The sequence below is a fragment of the Spermophilus citellus genome, assembly GCF_964194105.1.
Source record: "Spermophilus citellus genome assembly, chromosome: 5".
Lineage (NCBI taxonomy): Eukaryota > Metazoa > Chordata > Mammalia > Rodentia > Sciuridae > Spermophilus > Spermophilus citellus.
The window spans coordinates 140,920,363-140,933,778 of NC_138186.1; the positions used below are offsets into that span (position 1 = coordinate 140,920,363).

The 13,416-nt window shown below is 39.9% G+C and overlaps 1 protein-coding gene across 1 annotated transcript in view; it reads right to left on the minus strand.

Moving 5' to 3' along the window:
• LOC308649974 (lethal(3)malignant brain tumor-like protein 3) overlaps positions 1-13,274 on the minus strand; it is a gene marked incomplete at its 3' end in the record, with an annotated part of 84,533 nt that extends 71,259 nt beyond the window's left edge. Inside the window, 2 exon segments of the mRNA XM_081295895.1 lie at positions 10,906-10,989; positions 12,659-13,274.
• Positions 13,275-13,416: the final 142 nt, after the last annotated feature.

The following is a 13,416-nucleotide window of genomic DNA, read 5'->3' on the forward strand; positions in this document are numbered from 1 at the left end:
AAAAGCAGAATCAGATTAAAATTCTAAGAACCAGAATCAGATTGAAATTGTGTCATTCAGATAACAGGCATGAGATATCAGGCCTGGTGTTGATGAACTAAGCCTTCCAGATTTTGGTTAAGAGGGCAACATTATCTTCTCTAAAGAGCAAATCAAGAATGCTAACCCTAAAATCATTATCATGCACACACACAAAAAAAATGAAAACAGTATAGAAGAGGAACATGGCAATGAGAAAGGCCATCCTCCACTGTGGGAGTCAAAGGCCTTGATGCCATGATGATTACAGTTAGGCCATTAACTAAAGAGGGCTTTTGGTTTATTTCATAGAAATCATCAGTTACCAACCAAATGCTACACCTGGCACAGAGAAACACACTCAAAAGTCCTTAATATCATTCTTCAGTTATATCAACTAAAAGGACTCTCTCACTGTGACATGCAGAACTGCTCTGAACCCCCATCCTCACTCTCTTCTGGCTCCTTGGCATCTTTCAAAGGCACGAATCAAATGACTTCACGAAGTATCCTTCAGACCTGCTGTACTCTCACAAGTCCTTTCCATCCTTTACCCTTCCCAAAACTAGTACTTTCCACTCCTCCTCTTCATTCCACTTCCCAAAGTTTGACAATTGCTTCTTCTGTGACTGTGGATGAGTTAGTCACTTAATCAATTTCCCCTCTGTAAAATGTAGAGGATCACAGAATCTTTCTTTACTGAGTAATGGTGAAGATTAGATAAACCAAGTAATATGTTAGCTATCCTGTAGACAACAGTCAAATATAATGTTAACTTCTTATTATAATTATTGACTTTAACAATTATCTGGGTTCATAAGAGCTCCTTAGCAATCAAAAAATTAAATAGCAGTTTTTCTTTTCAACTCATTTTTAACTTAAAATTAATTCAAACATTTATTAATTTACTTATTTTTGCAGTACTAGGGATTGAACTCAGGGATGCTCTATCAATGAGCTACATCCCCAATGGTTTTTTAACATTTTATTTTGAGACAGGGTCTTGCAAAATTGATAAGCCTGGTCTTAAACATTTTATCCTCCCACCTGAACCCCCTGAGTCACTGAGATTACAGGCATGCATCACAGCACCTGGCTAGTCAACTCATTTCAATAACATCCAAGATAGTAAGTCACGTGTGTTCAAACCTACATCAGAAGATGTCAAGATTACTATGTTAAAATTAGGTATTATATTATTAATGATATTAATAATAGCTCCAGAAAGACCCCCATTTTTGTCATAAAGCAATCCATCCGAAGTAATGTAGAAAGATCTGCCATGTGAAAAAGGCCTGAAGCCACCCAATCCCCAGAGAAGCCCCACATGTGGTCATGAGCTACCACACTGGCATGACTCCATTTAAACAAGACTAGATGAAACACTAGGACATTATTTCCCAACGTCTGCTCCCCAAAACACAATTTTTAGAAAGCCATTCATTCCTATCCCAGATAAAATATTCAGTGATAAAAGACATGCAATTTCCCAGCAGCCTTTGGGAGATGCACACTGGCTGTGGTGCAGACACCTGTGTAGCACTAAGTCCACAGTCACTATGGACTTATAATCACTGTCACAGCACACTGAGTTCTACAGAAACCCCTCTGTGGAAAATAACATGAAAGTAGGTAGTGTTTTACAGAGTGGATGTCATTCATCTTCAAGTTGGATGCAACTTGAAGGATGCTACCTTCTGACTTAGCTCCCAGACTGCAGCCATGTGTGGAATCCTATGACGTCTCATACTGAGGCATGTTCTTTTAGTTCAGACTTGAGAAAATAATGCTGAAAAAGATATGGGCCCTGCATCCTGAGACCGCCCTACAGCTTTTGACGTACTCTGTGATGATGTCCTTTACAACACCTAAGGACCCAACATTTACTAAGAGAACTCCGTGTCCACCAATACAAGGCCAAGTGGGGTAATCAGACTAACCCATTAACACTGAGACACATTAAAGGAACACGGAGATGCTGGGACAGAAGGGGTTCCTTAATGCCTTGTCATATTAAAGGATCTCACCAATACCAGCCTACTTGACCTCCACAACTCTTTCAAGACTGATAAGAACTATTTCCTCATTTTACAAATAAGAAAATTAAGAAATAGACTTTTATCTCTTAAGACGGAGCCCAGGATGCTGTAATTTCGTCAACAGAGAAGACAATGAGATGGTGAAAGGCAAAGGCTCTGCAGCCACAGCACCTGGATTTACATCCCAGCCTCGTGATTTACTACGACCTGTACACCATAGGCAGGGACCTCCCCTCTCGAGCCTTAGCTCCTTCAGATGTAAAGTGGATTAAAATATCTACTTCATAGAGATATAAAAACTTTTTTTAAAAAATTATGCAAGTTGGAATGCTTTTCACACAGAGGACACTCAGTCTATAAGAGCTTCAGTGATTGTGAACAAAAGAAAACAATCTTCTCTCCAGTGTCCATGCGCCCTCCAAGCACCAGATCACCAGGTATGTGCAATAACAGAGGGCAGGAGATGATACCTGTACAAAGGCCAACACCTTGGCTTCATTAAGCCCTATGTACATTTTCAGGAGTCCAGAGATTGGGGGTGGGGGGAGCAGTGTTTAAGAAAACTGCAAGACTCCGAGTTGTCACGGACAAGTAGATTTCAGAGTGGATTTGGGAGACTTTGTATCCTAAATGTAAGATCAATAAGCATTAGCTTAGCCACGTTCTTCTAAAGAAAAGAACATTTTGACAACCAAAAAATAATAATAATAAAAATTAAGATAAAAAAGCTACCCCAACAAATTAGGCCATTGGCAACTTTACTGTGATGTTTGTGCTCTGAAAACATTGAAACCTCCTCACATGCCAACAGTGGCTCCTGAATGCGCTTCAAGAGACAGACAGCGGGTGCAGAGGCAGACAGCATGCACTGGAAGGACCGCGGCAAGAGGCTGATATGAAGAGGAGAGAGGAAAGCTAAGGATCCTCCCCACAAGGCTCCAGTGACCCGGCCAGTCTTTCTCTACACAAGCCCTGGTTTGTGTATGTGCACCTAAGACATGAGGAGAAGAGGCCAGGAAGACAGCGTGGATACTCTGATTATCATCACACTGTGTCATCACCATCTGCATACAAGAAGTACTGATGGAGACCTTGATTAACTGGGCTTTATAATCCCTTGTGAAGATTCACAGTAGGTATTGATAAAGGTTATCAAATGAATGGATGAAACAGGGGAAAACACGACAGATTAATGGAGAGGAGGGTTAGAAAGACAGGAAATCAGAAAAAAAGAAATTTATTTGTCCATCGGTCTCACATTCCCCAGTGAAAATTCCAACTAACAACTAGGCTGCTAAGTATTTATTTATTTACCTCCTTGGCAGAAGCATAACATCACCACTCCAAGAAACTCTCCTTATTTAAGCGTCAGTGAAGAACACATCAAAAGAAGTTAAATTCAAACCTCTTAAATGGGCTTATCCAATAAGAATGAGAAAAATCCAAACTAACACTTGAAGCATCTTTCAACAAACACATATTGCTACAAAGAAAATTTTTCCTTTCAAATCAAGCATGACAGATACCAGCTTTGATATTCTACTTACCCTGCTTGATAAGAACTCTGAATCACACACATATTGGAACTGAAATCTGTGGTAAAGAGATGTGAAATTTTGCCCTGAGGGCCCAAGTTCATAGATTTTAAGCTGGCAAACTCTAGATTATTTCAATGTGAGAACGGAAATCTTAATCCTATCAAGAACAAAGCCTTCAAAATCTGGGTCTTCTATTCTCAACCACGCGTGGACAGCAGATCTTGAGCGTCAACTAATCCATCTACCTTTAAATATAAAATCAGCAGGAAGAATGCTTCCTCCTCAATGCTTTCTCAAGAAAGCGCCCACTTGACCTCCTCACCATACTCTAGTGAGAATGGTCCTATTTATAAGGTGGCAATGGTTCATCTGATTTTTCATCTATGCTGCCATGGAGATGGTGTGCAAAGGAGTACACCAAGGGTAACTTAACAAAATCTCAACTTCCTGCCCCTGTTTGTTACTGTTAAGAAGGATGAATTATTGAGATTCTGTAACCTCACCTACTGACTTCCTCTAAAAGAGGAACAGAAAATGAAAAATGCCTTTCAAGAAAAAAAAAATGTACTCAGAAAGTGAAATCACACTAACTGACACTAACAGGCCTATGGCCTATTTAATACACTCTCACCAAATGCTTTAATTTGAAGTTCATCTTCAATGTATGCACTACAAGATATCTCAATGTGAGGCAGAAATTTCTTTAAAAATGTTATCTCATCAACATACTACACTAGAAAGATAATAATAGAAATTTTACACCCATTAGAGGGATTCAAAGGCCATAAAAAGAACAAGAACCTGTCTGACACAGATATTTCTATGCTTCTGCTACATATGCATGAATTTAAATTTTAAAAGAAAAATTAAAAGTAGTGCCTTGTTCTTTTTTATTTCCCTTCATAAATTTTTTTCAAAAACACTAAAAGTGGTATCTTCTTTTACTTATTCTGCTTCATACTTTTTATAGAACATAGAGCTAAAATTAAGATTTACACTTGATTTCTCTTATGTCATAAGTTAGATTTGATCAGATTTTATTTCTCTCCCAGAAGTCATGCCTACAGCTAATCTTGATAATCATTTGTGACCAACCTGCTTATCAACATAAGCCTCAAGTTCACCAAATATGACCACAAATCAACAGGGTGAATTATTTAGATCATTTAACAATCAGACCAAATTGACCACTTAGAAATTTCAATTCATTCTTCAGGGTGCAACAGTGTAACACATGGGGAAAAATACAAAATATTTCCTGAACATCCTATTAAAGAAGGTTGGGAGTACACAACAGATTAATGTTCTAAAACATGAACAAATTTAATTCCATAAATTTATATATAACATAAACCTGTTGTCCCACCTTGAAAGGGCTGGGACAGTATAGGTGCTCAAAAAATTTTACTGAATAAAGTTCAAGTTAGGAGAAACAAACAGGTGTGGTGATGCATACATATAATTTTAGCAACTTGGAAGTCTGAGGCAGGAAGCTTACAAGTTCAAGGCCAGCCTGGGCAACTTAGTGAGACCCTGTCTCAAAATAAAAAATGTTTTAAAAAGGGCTTGGGGCTGGGTGTTGTGGCTCAGTAGTAAAGCGCTTGCCTAGCAAGCATGAGGCACTAGATTCAATCCCTAGCATCACATAAACAAACTAAATAAACAAAATAAAGGTACTATGTCCATCTACAACTAAAAAACTATTAAAAGTTTGTGTGTGTGTGGTTTTGGCGGGGGGGGGGGGGGGGGGGGGGTAGGTGGGGGCGGTGCTTGGGATGTAATTCAATGGTAGCATGCCCCTGGGTTCAATCCCCCATATCCATTTGAAGAAAACAAAGGAAAAGTTTATTACCTCTAATCAATGCTTGTAGTAGCATCCTGCTAAGTCAGACCCAGATACCTGGGTGAGGCACACAACAGGGAGAAACCACCCAACCAGGCAAAAGAGACTCCGTTCCAACATGCAAAGATGGCCCCTGGCTCTCTGATTACAGTAATTCAGAATTAGTGTATTGTTTTGAGTATCTTCTTATTTACATTTCATCTTCATTTTTATTTTGATTCTAGGATACTACAACTGCCCTTCATTCCTCCCCATTATTATCTCTGTTTTATTTTCTTACTTCTTTTAACAATCCTAGCTTCAGAGTAAATTCCATCAACTTTTGAGTCCCCTCTGTAAACTTAGCTCCCATTCTTTTTGATGACTGCTTTATAATGGGTTCATGAATTAGACCAAGGAGTTTTGTTTTGTTTTGTTTTGTTTTGTTTTTTTTTGGGGGGGGGGGTTGTTTTGTTTTTTGGTACCAAGAACTGTACCCAGGGGCACTTAACCACTGAGCCACATAGCCTTTTATCTTTTTCATTTTGAGACAGGATCTCGCTAAGTTGCTTAGGGTCTCACAAAGTTGCTGAGACTGGCTTTGAACTTGCATTTTTCCTGCCTTCCAAATTGCCAGGATTATAGGCTGCACCAAGGCACCCAAGGTATTCTTTTCCAAACAACTCAACAATGAATCTTCTCAATTCTTGGTTTAAAAAAGGAAAGGAAAAAAATAAAAAGATGAATTTTATTCCCATTTATTTTTCTTATATTTGCTCATTATTGTTAATCTTAGTATAAGCCATGTATAAGAGCAAATATATTAATCTGAAAATGTGTTTTCTTTGAAATAGCCTAGGAACCACTGTTTTGAAAATCAAAAACCTAAAGATAAAACAAAATAATCCCATGCCAATATCATTTTACCTGGTTCTACCCCTTTCAAACAGCATAATATAAATATAGACAAGTTACTAAGTATCTCCAAGCATGAGTTTGCATTAATAGAAAAAAATAATAATACCCAAAGTTCAACATTAGTGAAAGTAGTAGAAATAATACCTCTTGCCTAGAGCAATATGTGGACATCCAGAAGGTAAGCACTAGGTATTTGGGGGGTGAATAAATAAATAAGTGAATGAATAAAGCACTGAGCTTAATTCTTGACATTCAGAGAGCACTCAAAGTATACTTCACCTTAAATATTAATACTATAAGTGTTTTGCAGAGGTTACTCCACCTGCCCCATCACTATCACAGGAACATATATTACCACAGTATTACCATGGTACCCATGACTTCATCTCTACCATTCACACATATTTAACTGCAGCTTTGTTTTGTAAACTATCATTTTATGTATATGATTTATCTCCCCAGATTATAAACATGCTGAAGCAAGGACTGATATTCTATTTCTTGTAGTCCCAACACATTCATTCATTCAATCCTACTCCAAGTGTTGACTGTGTGGAGCACTCCCCAATATCGATTTGCATAGTATTTGTTGACTCCATACAAAGTACTGACTGTAAATATGACAGAAACAAGAATAACACAGAAGGCATTTTACTGTATTCATATAATATGCATGCAATCCTTACAATAACCATCTAAGCCCTTAATTCCAAATCCACTTCTGAGGAAGAAACTCAACACCTTAAATATTACCCAACTTTATTCACATTCCCTTCAAATTTCCTTGTTCTTTCCTCTAAACTATCCTGTTTCCTAAATGGGGATTTCTTAGAGCTAATAAATTAAATTTAGTTGTTAGGTACCAATTCCTGGTGTTTCTTTCCATCTGCTCCCTGCAATAACTGCTACAATCAACACTAACTAATCCATCATCTCTTCTATTGACTCATATCTACATATATCAACTAAGAAACTTGACACAGTCAAGAGAAATCCTGAGAACATCCCCACTGGATAATGAAGCCCTTAAGAAATGTATCTTCTGCAGATCCCTTGAACTTCAAGACATCATATAAATAGAGTATCTTTGGGGCTACGGGTGTGGCTCAGTGGGTAGAGTACTTGCCTAGAATGTCCAATGCCCTAGGTTCAATCTGAGTACTGCAGAAATAAACAAACAAATAAGTATATATTTTTAATACATATCTTCACCCATATTATAATCACCCCAAATCCCTGTGAGGAACAAATACCTCAATAATAGCAAACAGGAACAGTAGTAATGAGATATTCACCAGAAATTCGCCTGTCGACGCAGTGATCAAAGAGAACAAGTCAACCCAATCCATCATTCTCAATCATATTTCAGGCATTCCTTGACAAAAGGTGAAAAGCTGCATACTAGCTTCTGAAGGCTAATCATTAAAAAAGAAATATCCTGTACTCTGCCACATGTACATGATTACAAGCCAGGGTCCTGCATCGTCCAGCCCCCAAATCCATGTTTCTTAGCTCAATGGCTTCCACAGCTGCTAAAACTCTTTTTCTTTTTTGCTGGTACCATGTGTAATTGTTACAGTATTATTAGTGGAATTCAGAGCTATGGCCACTTCTGGAGAAGATCAAGAAAACTCCACAAGGGCAAAGATCTAGTCTTTTAGAATTCATACTATAAGGATGGACAAAAACTTGGTAATTACCTAGAAACACTGCTGGATGGATCACTCAGTGTCACATCCTTGAAAACCCCAGAGTACTCTCATCCCACACCACGTAAAATAACTTCTGTAAATATCCCATCTTAACTGCATCTACAGCAAATCGTGTTGGTTGAAATAGTATATAATTCTTAAAAATAAACTAGCAAACAGAGCAGGGGAAATTATTCAGGAACCAACTCTCAATTACTCAGGGACTAATTAAACAGGACATATTTCTTCTTTCCTCCACTAATGGGTTTTTAAATTTGTAAAACATTGATTGGATAATATATAAAAGAGAGATGAAATAAAACTAAAACATGCCAGAGTTTATTTTGTCAAATTCAGAATCATCAAATTAAATATAGTGACAAATAGTACCTGTGAGGTATTTTTCCATCTAGATTTTAGAGACATGGCTATAATTAGAATGTGGTAGCAAAGGGTTCTAGAAAACAGGTGGGAAGAGCCCATGTGGATCTTTACCTAAATCCAGTCATTCACGGGAATCATTTTCTGGTCCACATAATTAGTTTAAATCACAACTAGCCCAGATACCTATTTTCTCATTTTCTTCTCCCAGCAGACTCACGCAACAAAAATATTAATTACAGTACGTGAATTCCCTTCACACCTACTCTTCTTCTTTAACCACCCTACCATTTCCACAATTAGGCAACATTTTAAAGTTTTTCTTTCATTTGCCCCTTCTCCTTATTAAATGACTAGGCTGGGATAAATAAATTTTAGGCTTTGTACCCAGTATCATGTTAGAACATGTTCCTCCCCTCCAAGAGTCAATACTATCAACGATAAGTTACTTTTTGCTCGAGGAAAAAAATATTGCTGGAAATTTTTTGACAGGTATATATAATGCATATACCAGAAGCCAATCTAAAAACTTTGGCCAGGAATTAAATTACCATGTTCTGCCCTAGACGACCTACCTTCTGCCCATCACAAAGCCTGACTAAGGCACAATGATAATATAACCACCACATGTTTGAATAATTCTTTAAAGTTTTCAGAATCTTTTGTTATTTAATATTTAGATTTTTTTAAAAAGTAACTATTGTTCCTATTTTCCAGATGAAGAAATCTAGGCTAAAAGAAGTAATATGACTTACACAAGGTGATATACATTAAGTGACAAAATTCTGTCTTCTGATGCCTATTCTGACATTCTATCCAAAGCTATAATGACTCTCCCAAAAAGAAAAACAAGGGCTGTCTTCAGCTCAGCATGTCCAAACATGAAGCTCATCTTTCCAGGAAACACCTACTAATCTGCTTCAACCCTACTTCTGTCTGCATGATCTTGTAGTTGTCTTGCCCCATGGGTCTCCGCTGCATTACCTACACATTTACAGAGACCACATCTATATACTTCATAATGACACTACTCAAATCAACCCACAAGCAAAAATGACAATAAGCTCCTGTTAAAAATCATTTTCATACTGGTAATTTTTGGTTTGACTTCTAGAACATACCTGGCCCAATGATGATTATTAGTCTTGCTCAGAAAAGTAAGTCTAATCTCTGTTACATTTTCTTTGTGCTGAACAATTAGTGACCCAATTTAGTACTTACAGCAGAGAAGGAAGGAAACAAGCAGAAAAGGAGAAAGCAAAGTTAAGGAGGAAAAACAAAAAAAGCAAAAGAGGTATTAACAGTAGAAACCACTATGTTCTGTCCCACAAATGGTTGCCCCCCCTGCCTAAGAATAATCTTGGTAGGGGGGCTGGGATTGTGGCTCAGCAGTAGAGCACTCACCTAGCACATGCAGGGCTCTGCATTCAATCCTCAGCACCACATAAAAATAAAATACAGGTATTGTGTCCAACTACAACTAAAGCAAAATATTTAATATATATATTAAATATATATATATATAATCTCTTTGTCCTGAGAAATAGGCCCTAGAATATGGAAAGTAAGCCCCTACCCTCCAAATTACTAAAAAGACCATACTGGACAATAATGATATTCTCCATGGAGATATATTCAAATGCTGACAAGACCAAGGTAACTCACTGGAGCCTCACCATGACTCTATGCCATGCTATCTGGTACACATCAGCCCTATTTGGATTCAAGCCATAGAAGTTACTTAAATGTTATTTAAATACTCCAAAACTCTCATTGTAAATTTTACCTACAAAATTTTACTACAGACCCCCCATCTCACCAGTCTTAAAAGTTCGAAATCTTATGGCTGGACATATATAGCTCAGTGCTGGAGCAGTAGCCTAGCATGTGCAAGGTCCTGGTTCAGTCCCCTATAGCACCCCCCCTCCCCCAAAAAGTTCTACAGTCTTCCATATCACTATATACCTACATAATAGTTACATTGTTTTATAATTCCAGTTACCCCATTTTTCCAAATTCAAAGAATAAAACAATTTACTCTCAGAAAATGTGTTGAAATGCTAATTAAGAATCCACTAAGTAAGCCAAGGGAGATGGCTCACCAACTGAGGAGGCTAGCTAGGGTAGAACAATTACAGGAGGTCAGCTCAGCATCTTAGCAAGACCCCCAGAAACTTAGTGAGATCCTGTCTCAGAATTAAGAAGTAAAAAGGGATTGGGGTGGGGGGTGTATAGCTCAGTTACAAAGTGCCCCTGGGTTCAAACCTCAGTACTGAAAGAAAAAAATCTAGGAAGTAAGTGGATCTCACAATTATCCAGGACAATTTCATTCTCCCTATTGTTTCATTCAGCTCTCAATCACTTTCACTCATTCAAAGAAGCCCCCACAAACCTGTGCTTTTCTGCTAACCCTGGCCCATACTCTCCTTTCTGATTTCCAAAAGCAGCTTTTAGCATTTAAGTACATCAAGCAATTTATATCAACAAGCAAATCTTACCTTGTGGTGGTGAAGAAACACAGAATTGTCTGGTGATCTTCACAATTGCTGTGCACCCCAAAGACTTCTTTTAAGAATCTAGCACTGATTTTAAAAGAGGAAAGTAAAATCAAAAGTACTGTCATCAAAAAGAAGCCTTCAAATCCACAAGTAATGAGTTCACATTTTCAAACACTGACATGCATAATTCCACATTCTACCACAATTTTATGTTAAAATAAAATAGTTCCAGATAAAGTGAAACTGATTTTAATCATTTATATCCTTCCCATATCCTAAATTCACCCAATGACAAACAGATGAAAGTTTTTTTTTTTAAGAGAGAGTGAGAGAGGAGAAAGAGAGAGAGAGAATTTTTAATATTTATTTTTTAGTTCTCGGCGGACACAACATCTTTGTTGGTATGTGGTGCTGAGGATCGAACCCGGGCCGCATGCATGCCAGGCGAGTGCGCTACCGCTTGAGCCACATCTCCAGCCCAGATGAAAGTTTTAATTTTAATTTCCTTTATTATTTTTATCTTTAAAATACTTGAAACTTGACAAAACACATGCTGGCAAAAGACTAGATATTACCTAAGCAGTTTTTACCCACATATTTCAGTGTATTAAATCACAGATTATACAAAGTATTAATAAATAACGTTTTACAGTGAAACAAAATTACAATCTAACTAGAAAGTTCTACTTATTTTGACTATATAACTATATAGTTAAAAAATGAAATACTAGCCTTAAGTTATACTTATGGGAGAATAAAATGACCAATTCATATGAAAGGCAAATTTCAAAGATCTTTTCCATTTCTTCCAAGTTTTAAACACATATTTCATTTTCTATTTTTATTAACATTCAAAATGAAAAGTGTCTGCTTTGACTTGTGAATATAAATTGATGGAAGATACGAACGATGACAAATACAAAAACAATTGTTTCTTTTCCAAGGAGGGCCCAATCTCAAAACCCAGAATAAAAGCAAAGTGCTTTTCTCATATAAGCCATGTCGAGTGGAAACTACGGCCCTGAATCCTCAGAATTCATTGCTCTCGGATTTAACAAACTTTCTATTTCTGATCAGCATCTTTTCACACAACATCTGGCTGCTCGCTCAGGTCCTCTAATTACTTCCACGTCTGAACGGGCTACGTAGCTACAAGTAAAGGCCAAACTTTGCTCTCGGCCTTCCGAACTTAAGATGCGTTTAACCACTAGAGGTCTCCCCTTGGCCAGTTTTGCACGTTCGCTATTTTGCTGCACTTGAAACTTTCCGGAGAAATGCTCTCTACTCGAGTCAGTGTTTTTCTAAAAACTTGCGCAAAAATCCACGCGACCGAGATAGCCAGTACAGAGACTGTCGTGCTCCCAACACTAATGAAGACATCACAAACCACGATCTAGAAAAATCAAAATTAAAATTCGACGCACTGGCCCGAGCCGAAGCCCCCCCCCAACCCCAAATCTTATTTCTCATCTCAGTTTCCCTTAACTTAGAAAAATTAAAAATCTGTTTTTGTTTCTGTGCACTTTGAATGATCTCGAATGCATTTTTCTGGCCGTAGCCCCGAGGTGGCCAGGGAGCGGGCCAAGGGATGCAGGGAGGGGGAAGGGCCGTGCTCACGGCGCCCGAGGAAGTTGCATAAGGAAAGAGACTCCGTTTTTCGGGTCCCCTCAAAAAATCGGCGGGGAGGGGGAGGAAAAGGAAGCGGGGTGGTGGCGGCAGGGGGACTGATAAGGGAAACCGAAGCGACGTTTACCTTCGTCTCCCCGTGGAAGGGTGGGGCAAGAGTCGGTCCACGCGACCCGGGAGTGCGGCTCGTTACCCCTACCTCTCTCCCAGCGCAGATGGACAGACAGACACCCCCAACCCTGCGCGGGGAAGGCGGAGAGGAAACCGCCCGCTTTTAAACTTTCTCTCACGGTCGCGCTGTGGGCCGTGCTCTAACCAGAACCGGGGGTTAAAATCATAGGGCCTTTTTTTTTTCTTTCAAGGTAATTAAAGTTTTACCAGTCCCGAAGTTGCACCCTCCCCCCGCCCGTGCCACCGCGCCCCCTCCCATTCCAGGGCTCTCAAGTTTTCCTCCTCCTCCCCCCACCAGCTCGCGGGGCGCGCGGCGGATGCCTCTGCTCCTGCGCTTCCCGATCCCCACCCCCGCCGGCCTCTACTTCCCCCCGCCCCGCCGCCGCGGCGCGAGGACGGCCCGCCGGGCCCAGGACGCGAGTGTGCAAAGCCCTTTATTCCGGAATGGCACACGCACGCGGCGCGAGGCGGGCGGCGGCCCCGGCTGCGACCCCGCTCGCCTCCCCAATTTAAGGCAGGCGTAAACAAGTTGCAGGAACAGCAGCCCCGCGCCTCCCCCAAGCGCAGCCCGCCGCCCCGGCGCGGCCGCCGCCTCCCGACACACGCCCGCGCCCGCACCCGGGCCGGCGCGGCACGGCACGGCGCGGGCGAACGCCGCGACGGCGCGGGCTCCCGGCCCGGCCCGCGGCCCGCGCCCTCCCCCGCGCGGACGGC